General features: G+C 45.0%; 1 pseudogene; it reads right to left on the reverse strand.

Moving 5' to 3' along the window:
* Window positions 1-6,327: 6,327 nt before the first annotated feature.
* LOC148593162 (endoplasmic reticulum lectin 1 pseudogene) lies at window positions 6,328-7,188 on the reverse strand (annotated as a pseudogene).
* Window positions 7,189-11,359: the final 4,171 nt, after the last annotated feature.

Raw genomic sequence — 11,359 nt, forward strand, 5'->3', positions numbered from 1 at the left:
GTAACAGAGTTTTTCGGTAGGCAGATATTTCTACAAAAATAAACAAATAAAAAAAATGGACATTCCAAACCACTATTTTCAGTATGCTGTGACCTTTTTGTGTCAATTTTCAGTCCTTCTAAGTCTCTTTTACGAGAGAGGATGAGTGCCATAGCTCAGCCTTCCACAACACTGTATCTGCCCAAGTAACTAGTACATCCTGCATTTATGGGGCTGCATCAAGATAATTATGGCATATGAGATCCCTGGCAAGAGCCAGGGATTTGTTACACATCCCTCGGCCTCTACCTAATGCCGTGAACTTTCATCCCCTCTAACACTTTGGATTTTATAGGAAGCCCTTACTCAGAGACACAGGTTTCAAAAGCAGAAAGTTACCCGACTCCTTTCTATCCTTCTCACTCTTGAGCCTGAATTTAGCACAAGCATCAGTGAGTTGCCAAGCCAGTCAAAAGTGTTATTACTTCTAGCAGGTATGAAGCAGTTTGGAAGTGTCCATGATGGAGATAAATCATTAACCTTTTCCAGCAAGGCACTCTGTTCCAAAAGGCAATAAGAGTTCACTGCAGCGAACATTGCTCCAAGGCATGGCAATTTTAATGAAGAATGAGCTCCAAGAAGATTCATGTGGTTGGAATTGGAGGCAGGCGCTACTGTCATATGGTCACTGAGGAGTGCTAAGAAGAGCCTTTAAATCACATGTGGACCTACAGATAGGAGAAGTTACTGGAGAAGAAAAGGATGAGGAAAAGGAAGGCTGGCCTAGTTGATGGAGTGTCTTGCAGTATCTTGCGATGAAGTGAGGATCTTCAAGAACAAAGGCTGTACAAATGGTTCATGTACTAGGGAAAAAGCTTAACAGCTAGATTTCTCGACAGGCTACATAGGACTAGAAAAATTCTGCTCAGGAAGAAATGAGAATCTGAGGGATTAGATAAGAATGTTAAACTCGCAAACAAGGTGTCCAAGGATAAACTAGAATGAGCAAACTAATTGTGAATGCTTAAAAGATGGCAGGAAGCAAGTGTAAAAGTTAATTAGGAAATGAGGGCAGGGTGCTTAAGAGACTGTTCTAGTGGAGCACAGGGTAGTGGGCTGATGCTCTTGTTCTCAGGCCTAACAGGGGTGTGCTGCTACAGCAATATCCTAGCTGCTGAAGCAGAAGTGAGCTCTTTAAATAGCCTGAATATAGCCAGGAACTGCATTCGCTTAGGGCTACAAACTTGTTATGTGAGTCAGCGTCCATGAACCCCACAGAGTCATGATTAGCAGGGTCCCACTATCAAGTGTTAGAGAAAAGACAGGGTTCGTTATCACCATTAAATCTAGTTCAGGTAACCTATGAAATATTTAGGCTCTGTCTCCCCTTTCTGTCCATGTTGGCTTTTGAACCTCTTCTATCATTCAGGGAATTGGTTTCTCTTAGTATTCTCCCCTCAAAGTACCTTACCTCCTCCAGGATTTTTACCTTTGCTATCTTTTGCCCATAATGGCAGCTATAACAGGAATATCACTTTTTACAGTTCCTGTCTTCTTGTAGGATTGATTCTCTATCTACTGAAGTGAACAGTCAAATTCTATTTTGACTCCAAAGAGAACAAGGTCTGGACCCATTTGTTGCTTATGTGTGTTATACAACAGGGAAAATTCAGTGTCCTGGTAACACAGACATTTATTTTGTTTCTTCCTACTGAAACATCTAAAATCTTTTTCAGAAGCCCTGCCAGGCTGCTGAAATTTCATAAAAATGTATGCCAGATGCTCATATTCTCCAGAGGATTCCCCCAAACATCCCTACCTCAGGGAGCCAGGATCCTTATGTCCTGCACTTCACAGTTAAAATGGATTTGGGGGCATCTAAATATCAACATCTGTCCTTAAAGTGAGTGATGTACTTGAATAATGCGCTAAATCTTATCCATGCCCTATAGAAGTGGGTAAAAAATGTATCGCATACAAATGCCTGAAGAGGATGCTGAAATGATTCCTGATAGAAAACCCTAAAAAATAAATCTAAACATAGCCGAAAGCTGATAATTCAAATGTATTTAAGACTGGTTTAGAACCCAAGTTGCATTTGTTTTCTTTTTCAAGAATCTTATAGAGCAACATGGCCTTCTCAGAGAATGGCTTGCATAATTTGGGAAATATAGGAGTTGTTTATACTGGGCTTAGTGTAATATGTGATTCTAAATTAATACAATTATTCAGCATCCTGCCCAGGGGTCTATATGAGCAAATGTCTACAGTATGTGTCAAAGCATTTTCACTGAATTTTGCAGTTTCCCATATCACATATGCAATAAATTATTCAGACTTTTTTTTCAAGGTCACATGTCATGACACCAGTGGCTAACCACATGAGATCAGCATGTCTGCTTAACTGTGCAGCAAAAAACAGTGCAATATTTAATTTGTATAAATTTGCATGTATGCCAGTTTATAGTGCCGAGTATCAATTCTTCAGTGCAGGGGAAGAAAAATACAGTTTGTATTCCTACTCCTGAGACAAAATATGAATTGAATTATAGCACACTTCTCCTTTTGAGATATTTCTATATCTGCAATTCTAGTCTTGATCTGATCATTATGCCTCATTCTCTTACTAAAGGCAAAGTGCTGCTGCTCATTTTCCTGTTGATGCATCCTAGAATAAGAAAATAAGGCAGCAGAGATATCTTCTCTCTTGTTACTGTAGAAATATAATAGAGCAGGGAGCATCTGAACCAATGTATTTCAAAATAATTCCCTAACTTTTCCTTATTTATTCACCTTTTAGGAAGCGGGTAGGTAACACCCTGCCTTCCCCTAGCTAAGGAGGCTCAGGTGTTGCCGTTCAAACGGCGCGGCGACCTGGTTCAGGGACGGCACGGCGACCACCCCCAGGCCGCTCGGGCCATCAGCTCGCTGACACCAATGTGGTGGATGGCAAATGGCGTTTATTGATGGGTAACAAGGTGTTATATAGCTAAGGTTTACAACGTCACATCCGTCTGCTTACATCATAAACTAAATGCTATTGGCTATTAGGGGCCCTATCTTTCCGTACAGCACGATATCTTCCAGCCGCCGGACCCTATCTGCAACAATTTCCCCCCTCCCTATGCATAACAAAACTAGCTAAAATACAACTATCTTATTCTTACTTATTCTTATTACTATCTTATTCTATTCTTATAGTTTATACCAATCTTAAAATTATATATCATAAACTTGACATAAAAACATAAGGCACAAAGAAGAAGGCACGTAGAAGGTAGGGGATGACAGGTAATACCAGGGTGTAGGAATAGAGTGTACCTTGGGATAACGGGGATAATACTGAGTGGATATATTCTTAAAGCAGTTGTCGGTGTTCTACTAACATGATGTTAACCTTCTCTAGCCGACTCTTGACAAACGGCATGAGCTTATTCAATATACAGGGTCCAAAGATTAGCGTCATCATGATCATTGTGATCGGCCCTATCAAGGTGGATATCAGGGTGGTTAACCACGGCGAACCGGTGAACAAATTTTCGTACCAGCTGCGTTTGGAACAGGGTTCAATGGGTGCTAGTTGGCAAGGCATGGCACTGAAAACTGGCGGCCCTGTAGTTATTTTTGTACTAATTGCTTGAGTTTGTTCGATCTGTTCAAGTACCCCATTTAAAGGGCTGGTGTGACTCTACCTGTCCTATAGTGACAAGCTGCAAAATTAAGATAACGCCAAGGCATTGCGGCCCCGTCTTGCGGAGGCTGTTTTGTTGTTTTCTGGATTCGGTCAGCATGGAACTCACAGGCTCAGGCGGGACACTTGTCACCGCAGCGTACTGGTTACGGGAGCGTCCGATGATCCGGTCCTGTGAACAGAAACTCACAATTTTCATTAGTTTTATTTTGAAGGTAACAGCCACCTGAATTGGGGTCAGATGCTCTTCCTTTGCAACATGCTTAATCATGTCTGCCCCTGCCGGTTTTTCTTTAATTCGGATGGGAATATTTTGGCTCTTAGTTCTTTTTACCTTCTTTTTCTCCTTCCTTAAGTTTGAATCAGTTGTGAGCCACTCGTCCTGACTAGTGTCTGATCCGGAGTCGGAACTCGACTGACTGGTCACTTCCGGGCTCCGGTACTTTTTCGTTGGGCTCCAGCCCCGCCTACTTCCGTCCCACCTACTTCCATTGCGGGCGGGCTGTTCTCCCCCTCTTGGCTCGCCCCGCCTTCTACCCGCGGAGGCGTGTTTTTTGAAACGACCGCTCTGATCGGTTCTCAGCCCCTCACTCGGGCTTCCTCTCGGCCCCTCACTCGGGCTTCTCTGATTGGTTCTCGGCCCCTCACTCGGGCTTTCTCTCTGCCCCTCACTCGGGCTTTTCTGATTGGTTCTCGGCCCCTCACTCGGGCCTCCCTCATCTGTCCGGTCAGGCTCAATGGTTCTCAGCGCCTCACTCGCACGTCCCTCACCTGTCTGGTCACTCCCATTGGTTCTCGGCGCCTCACTCGCGCCGGGGGCGCCCTCGCCCGCCCTTCCCCTTGCGGCTCGGCGCCATTTTGAGGGGCATAGGGTGGTGGCCTGGCCCAGACGTCCCCATGCTCTGACTTCTTTTCAATGTTCCTAGCTTCCTCGGCTAGCTCGCTCCAAACAGATTTCAGCTGTTTCTGCTCCTCTGTAAGTGGGACGGGGTTTGGGGATGGAGGGGATGTATCACCCTCTTGCAGACCTTTAGGCTCAGCAGAATTGCCATCATCTGGGGGGTGCAAAGTCTGTGCGGCTGCCCCGACTCCCATTTTCGGGGTGGCCAACAAACAGTCCCTTACTGCTACCCAGGTCTCCTGCTCTTTTCTAGCTTTCTGCAAGGCTTGTACAACTTTTCCCCAAGCCTTAAGGTTTTTCCCACAACCCGAAGACATCATCTCCTCGGCTAACGCCTTAGTACATTTGTCCCACACTTCAGGGACACGCTTCAGGGACTTCAGAATATCCACCGGCTGGTCTATAACCTTAATTTTTAAAAGCCTCGCAACAGCGAGAGTAAAATCTTTTGGCTTACAATCAATCCCCCAATGCTTATGTAATTGTGATACGACCTTCACGAGGGCTTCCATCCTCCTTGTTGGTCCGGGAGCGTCCTCTCCGCTGGGCTGGTCCACTCACTCCGGCTGCCGTTCACCCGTCCAGGCGATGACTTCCCAGGTTTCGGCACCACTTGTTGCCGTTCAAACGGCGCGGCGACCTGGTTCAGGGACGGCATGGCGACCACCCCCAGGCCGCTCGGGCCATCAGCTCGCTGACACCAATGTGGTGGACGGCAAATGGCGTTTATTGATGGGTAACAAGGTGTTATATAGGTAAGGTTTGCAACGTCACATCCGTCTGCTTACACCATAAACTAAACGCTATTGGCTATTAGGGGCCCTATCTTTCCGTACAGCACGATATCTTCCAGCCGCCGGACCCTATCTGCAACACTCAGGGGAGTTTTAAGTACAAACCACAGCTCTTAGCGCTTCCCAGAAGGTGAAAAAATCCTAGTGAAGGATTCTTAGTTCAAGAGGAAATTTCTCATAGACAAGTGGATGTTATTCTGATAGGTCTGAATCATGGTTGTATTAAAAAAAGACCAGAAAAGTTCAGAGGATATCATTATGCAATTAATTCCTGCCTGTACTCTCAAGATAGATAAGTGGTAGAATAGTCTCAAGCTATTTTTATTGGAAGAGGCTCTGTATTAATTTTGCTAATGGTTTGTACACGATCTGAGTTAATTTATCACTCAGCTGCTCATCCTGGAGGTACTAAAAGTGTGTGTGAACAAGTAAAAGATCATTAGTGCAGGCGTATGGAGGAGCAGGGTCTCTGTGATGGTGAGCCAAAGACCTTTATTTAGGGTTGAACTCAACTTAGATGATAGTTTCTGACCCTGGAGCAGCCCCTGCCCTGCCTGGCAGCACACGGAGCCCAGCAACCCAACCAGCCAATCAGGCAGGTGATCCCGCGCTGACCATGCGCGAGGCCGCCCAAGGAGCTCCCTGGTCACACGCTGGCTGCATGGCTGCAGCTCCCGCCTCTCCTGCTCAGCTCCCTCGATATGCCAAGGAGACACTGCCCGTCGCTGGGCCCAGGCTGACTGCAACATATCCCCCTTTTTTGTTTTTTGCCATTATGGTTCCAGTGAGGATAATGAAGAAAGGGAGGAGGAGGCCGCCTCTAGTGCCAGTCGTACCCATCGCGCAGGATTCCACTGTGGGCTTTGATCTGTGGAGACTCGCCCCCATGTTATCAGTAGTACTGCTTTTCCCATCGACCCATCCCTGGGTCCCGCACCTCCATCATGACTTTACTAAGTAAGTTAGGTTGGTTCTTTTCCACCAACATGCCGCAGCATTGGCAGGGCCTCATCTGCTTTCCTTATCCTTGTGGTAACATATTTGCCATAGCAGAATTCGTACTTCCACCAACCAACCTCCCCCATGGAAGCAGTAGGAACCACTAAGTAACTCCTTTATAAGTTGGTCATCAGTCAGTTTGGAGATATGGGTTGCTCCCAAAGTCAATAGTTGGTGGTTTCCAACAGCAGCTGGTTTATGGATGGAAGAAAATTTCTCTTTTTTTTGTTGAATGCATTTCTTTCTCCTTAATTTTTCTAAAAGGCATCTTCATCAATTCTTGCTGTTTCTCCAGCTGTTCCAGGTTATGGGGTTTAAGTAGTGATCCTGCTAGTGGCTGGCAAAAGATGTCTTTGACAGGGGAAGCCCTGAACCTATATTTAGGATGGCTGCATAACAGAGGGGTCAGTATAACTACTTCATATTCACAAGTTGTGATTTTGACAATGGAGAGGATCTCGTGCTTAGCTTTGGATGGCAGGTGTACATCACTGTGCTTGATCTAGGTAGGTTTTGTCTGAAGCTACAAGGTGTGTATTTCCCATTTCTACAGGATAGTATGGAGTCATTTGCTTTTCTGTATTTTTTGTAGGTATCTCTTTTGCACTCTTTTGGATTTTCCTTTTCTTCTTGATCTGGTTCTGATGGTGGGTTCTTTATCATAATTTACCCAAGACAGTATTCTTGCATATTTGTTTCCTGACCAGTTTCTTTCTCTTCTTAAAAAGGCGTTCCAACAATTCTCCTGGAGTAGGACCATAGTAGTCCTTCTCTTCTTCTTCATTGCCACTGCATATGAGCAGAAGGATATCCCCAGCGGTCATGACGATGTGGTTACACAGAGCGCCACTCATGAACAGGCTGAGCTCGGTGCCGGGCCAGCTCGCCCTGAAGGAGGCACTACGGCACGGCCCGCCCCCCTGCCAACAACAGGATCCCGCCGAGCAGCGCGGCCACCCCCGGCTCCAGCCCGCGCCGCCACCGGCCCGTCATGGCGCATGAGGGTCATGCCAAGCCGAGCCGGCGGAGGCGGTCGCGGAGCCGCCGCTACCGGCCCCCGCCGCTGGCCACGTCTGCCCTGTCCCGTAGTATCACCCCAACCTTATCCCACGTTGCCGGGTCGTACACTGTATGAGTATTTAGATGCGGTTCTTGCTCATGCGCCCATATCAAGCTCTGTTTCAAATCAGCCACCTCTCCCGCATTCTTCTGCTCCTGTGTCATGGAGCTCCCCATCGTTCTCGACTGCTTACCTGCGGGTGGTGGAGGAATACGCTGAGTTAACACATCTCAATATGAGTGATAGGCAGTATTCACTTTATTGCCCGAGACAGCGCACATTTATACAGTTACAGCTAGAGCATGCCAACGTGTCAGTCGGTAATTGGTTGCTAGCGGTATTTGATTGTTTATTAGAAAGATTACTTCAGTCTGGCCAGCCCAGATTACGGTCGATAAGCAATGCAGCTTCTTCATTCTTCCTGCCTTATCCCCTCAAAGTTGTTTACGAAACTAGCCAAGGACAGAGTGTCCTTGCCTTACCAGCACGTCGTCAGCACTTCTCTCCTGAGGCGTAATCTCCCAGAAGGCCCTGCTTGCTCAGTTGCAGGCCTGAACCAAAGTCAGTGGATTCATACTCATGTCCACGCTCTCGTAGCCAATCCCCAACACTTACCTCTGTCCTGCAGGAGGCACTTGTGTGCGCGCGGCTTCCTTTCAGCCTTTTTTCAGTTGAGCTATGCTCCGGTGCGACAAGCGCGTCTGGCGCCTATCTCTGTCCCTGTTCAGGCGCCATTTGTTGCACCTTGTGAAGGAGCGGACTCAGTCCTTCTGTTCCTTCATTAGATATGAACCCATAGCTCCCAATTGCTTACCTCTTTCCTTTCAAGAGGCTTTTAGTGCATGTACAAAGGACGCTTCCTTTCAGCGTGAATCCCGGAGTTCAGCTGGGTGGTGCAACCACAGAGACAGCTAGTCTTTGAGCCTCACATTGGGCGCCATTTGCGGGCGTATTGAGGAGCAGGGTCTCTGTGATGGTGAGCCAAAGACCTTTATTTAGGGTTGAACACAACTTACATAGTTTCCGATCCCGGAATAGCCCCTGCCCTGCCCGGCAGCACGCAGAGCCCAGCAACCCAACCAGCCAGGTAATCACGCGCTGACCACACACAAGGCCGCCCAATGAGCTCCCTGGTCACACGCTGGCCGCGTGGCTGCAGTTCCCGCCTCTTCTGCTCAGCTCCCCCCATATGCCAAGGAGACACTGCCCATCGCCGGCCCCAGGCTGACTGCAACACACTAGGACAGGAATTTTTGGTTGTGCTGCTTTCTCTGTTCATCCTTTGCGTTGCAGACATATAACATTGCAAACTATAACATTGCAGAAAATAAGCACAGAGGCTAGAAAAGATGCTAGAGTTGGTGCCTTCATGAACAGGACTATGGCAAACAGTAACACTTTAAATCAGGTTGCCGTGAATCAGAACTACCTTGAACACAATTGGATTGAAATATTTAACACATTTCAACTATTTGAGAAAACCAGAATTAACAGCAATAACCAGCACAGGCTTAGATAAATAAAATGTACATATTTTGATTTGTTCTAAGCAGTATTCAAAAATTAAGGGATGGAAAGAACACAGTGTTTATAACATATGCATGGACTTCAGTGCAAATAATGACGGTATTGGCATTTTGGGGTTCTTTCACGGTTTTTGTTTTAATAGACATTGAATTGTTGGTTGCTTTAATATACCGATCTTGTGCAGTATATTTTAAAGCATTATCCTGCATCATTCTGTATTACATGAAAAGGATCATCTGTGAGTTCCAGTGGGATGCATTCTAATCATGCTGCAGTGGTGCAAAACTCAAAACTGACACTCAAGAGGAGAAAAATCCACAGAAAAATAGATTTCTTCCAAACGATTTGCCTGATGTTTCAATTTGTAATTGACTTTAGAATGGTATGCCCAACAGGAATTACATCCTATGCGATATAGAAAATAGAGAAATGTTTTTTGGAAGAGTATTCTTACATTTTATGATCCTGCTGTGCATGGTTGGTTAATAACTTGCTTTTAGAAGAAGCAGTTTCAAGTAGGTATTCCTAGTAGTAATCTATTTTCAATTGGAAAGTAATTTCTTCTAATTTCACAAATTACTTAGTTTAGTAAGTGTTTCATAAAATTAATATTATGCTTTGCAGATAAAATCTGAAATACATCAAAATACATTTGAAAGTTTTGAGATTCAGAAGTGTGAGTGCTTGCTGGGAAGAGAAGATTTTTCCGTTAGCTATCCTGCTTTTTTGTACTATGTATCTATGAAAACTGGTTCTAACTAAACAACCTATCTACTTCCTTTCTAGTATTGTACATAAGACAAAGCAATCTTTTTATCAAGATGAAAGTTTATTTCCTACAGAGGACAAAAAATAAAATTTATTTCTGGGTCCAAAAAAACTCAAGTTGTATAAGAGGCTATTTTACTACATGAGTAGAAAGATCTTTGCATGAAATAGTTTATGCTCATCTCTTAACAGTTCTAATACTAAGAGAAAACAGCAAATATCACAAGAAAAAGTTCTGACTGGGTTTATGTTTGTCTCATGAAAAACAAACTCTTATTATTGCTCTTCTGTTTCCTATTTTCCTGTACGAAGACAGGAAAGACAGAAAGACTTTCCTTCAGTGTTTGTAAAGACCGCGTATAAAATGACGTATTCAAAGGTTGAAATGGCTTTAGTGGTTCCCTTTTATTCTTCTTTTGACTTTTGAATGATTCTTTGTCTTCTGCATTCAGCCACTATCAGAAAAAAAGAACCACCATGTGAAAGCCAATGAGGACTGAGCAAATACTTTACATTTCCATCTATGAATATTCATGTGAATAAAAAAGAGCATAAAAAGCTGCTCAGAATGTGCTTGTTCCTCTCTTACGTTCACTTTCCATGACTATTCTAGCACAAATAGGTGGAAATAGTATACATTTTAATCCATATGAAGAGAGAGAGGGAAAATTTGGGGTTGATAACATGTAACATTAAAAATGTGCTTCTTCAGGGTTTTAAAGATAGTTGATCCTACCTTGTCTTCATATTTTTTTTTTGATTCAATTTCTTTTTGGTCTCTTCCATCCTTCTTTTCAACAATCCAAAGAATTTAGGACAAATTAAATGCAGGCATTACAGATTGAAGTATTTGAAGAATAATGCTGAAAACAAGTATTTAATTGATCTTAAACTGTTCTTGGAAACTTCCAAAGAATCAAGTCTAGGTTAGCTAATTATTCAACTATTCTTTGCTTTGCTCTAAAATGTAGTCCTTCAGACCCAGAGTGAGAGAGAATGTATTAAGCAACAAAATGAGGCTTTTCTTCACAAAAATACAGGTGCCTTGAAGGGCTGGAGATATTCAGAGGTATGTCCTTGTGAAATGTTGCAGTTTGAAAGCCATAATGTTAGTGGTGGGGGGGGGAGGAAGGAGATATCAAATCAATATCGGATTCACAAACAGTCTGTGAACCATAGGTCCGATCGCCTTCCTAGGAGCGAATCGAGTTCCCAAATAATGTTATCACCTATAAGCTCGACCCTGGCAGTATCGGATTCACGAACAGTCCATCAACTGTAGGTCCGATCGCCAATCGGTGTAGTCCTTCCTCACTGCCACTGGATATGAGCGGAAGTATATCCACAGTGGTCATGATGATGCAGTTACACAGAACACCACTTGTGGGCAGGCTGAGCTCGGTGCCGGGCCAGCTCGCCCTGAAGGGGTAGCTGCGGCACAGCCCGCCCGACGCCCACACCAGGAGCCCGCTGAGCAGCGCAGCCGGCCCTGCGCCGCCCCATCATGGCGCCCGAGGGTCGTGCTGAGACGAGGCGGCCGCGAAGCCGCCACCACTTGCCACGTCTGCCCTGTCTCGTAGTATCACCCCGACCTTATCCCATGTTGGCGGGTCATACACTGTATGAGTATTTAGATGTGG

This window comes from Tinamus guttatus, unplaced genomic scaffold (assembly GCF_059628265.1).
Source record: "Tinamus guttatus ecotype Peru unplaced genomic scaffold, ASM5962826v1 Tinamus_guttatus_pri_ptg000445l, whole genome shotgun sequence".
NCBI classification, from domain to species: Eukaryota; Metazoa; Chordata; class Aves; order Tinamiformes; family Tinamidae; genus Tinamus; species Tinamus guttatus.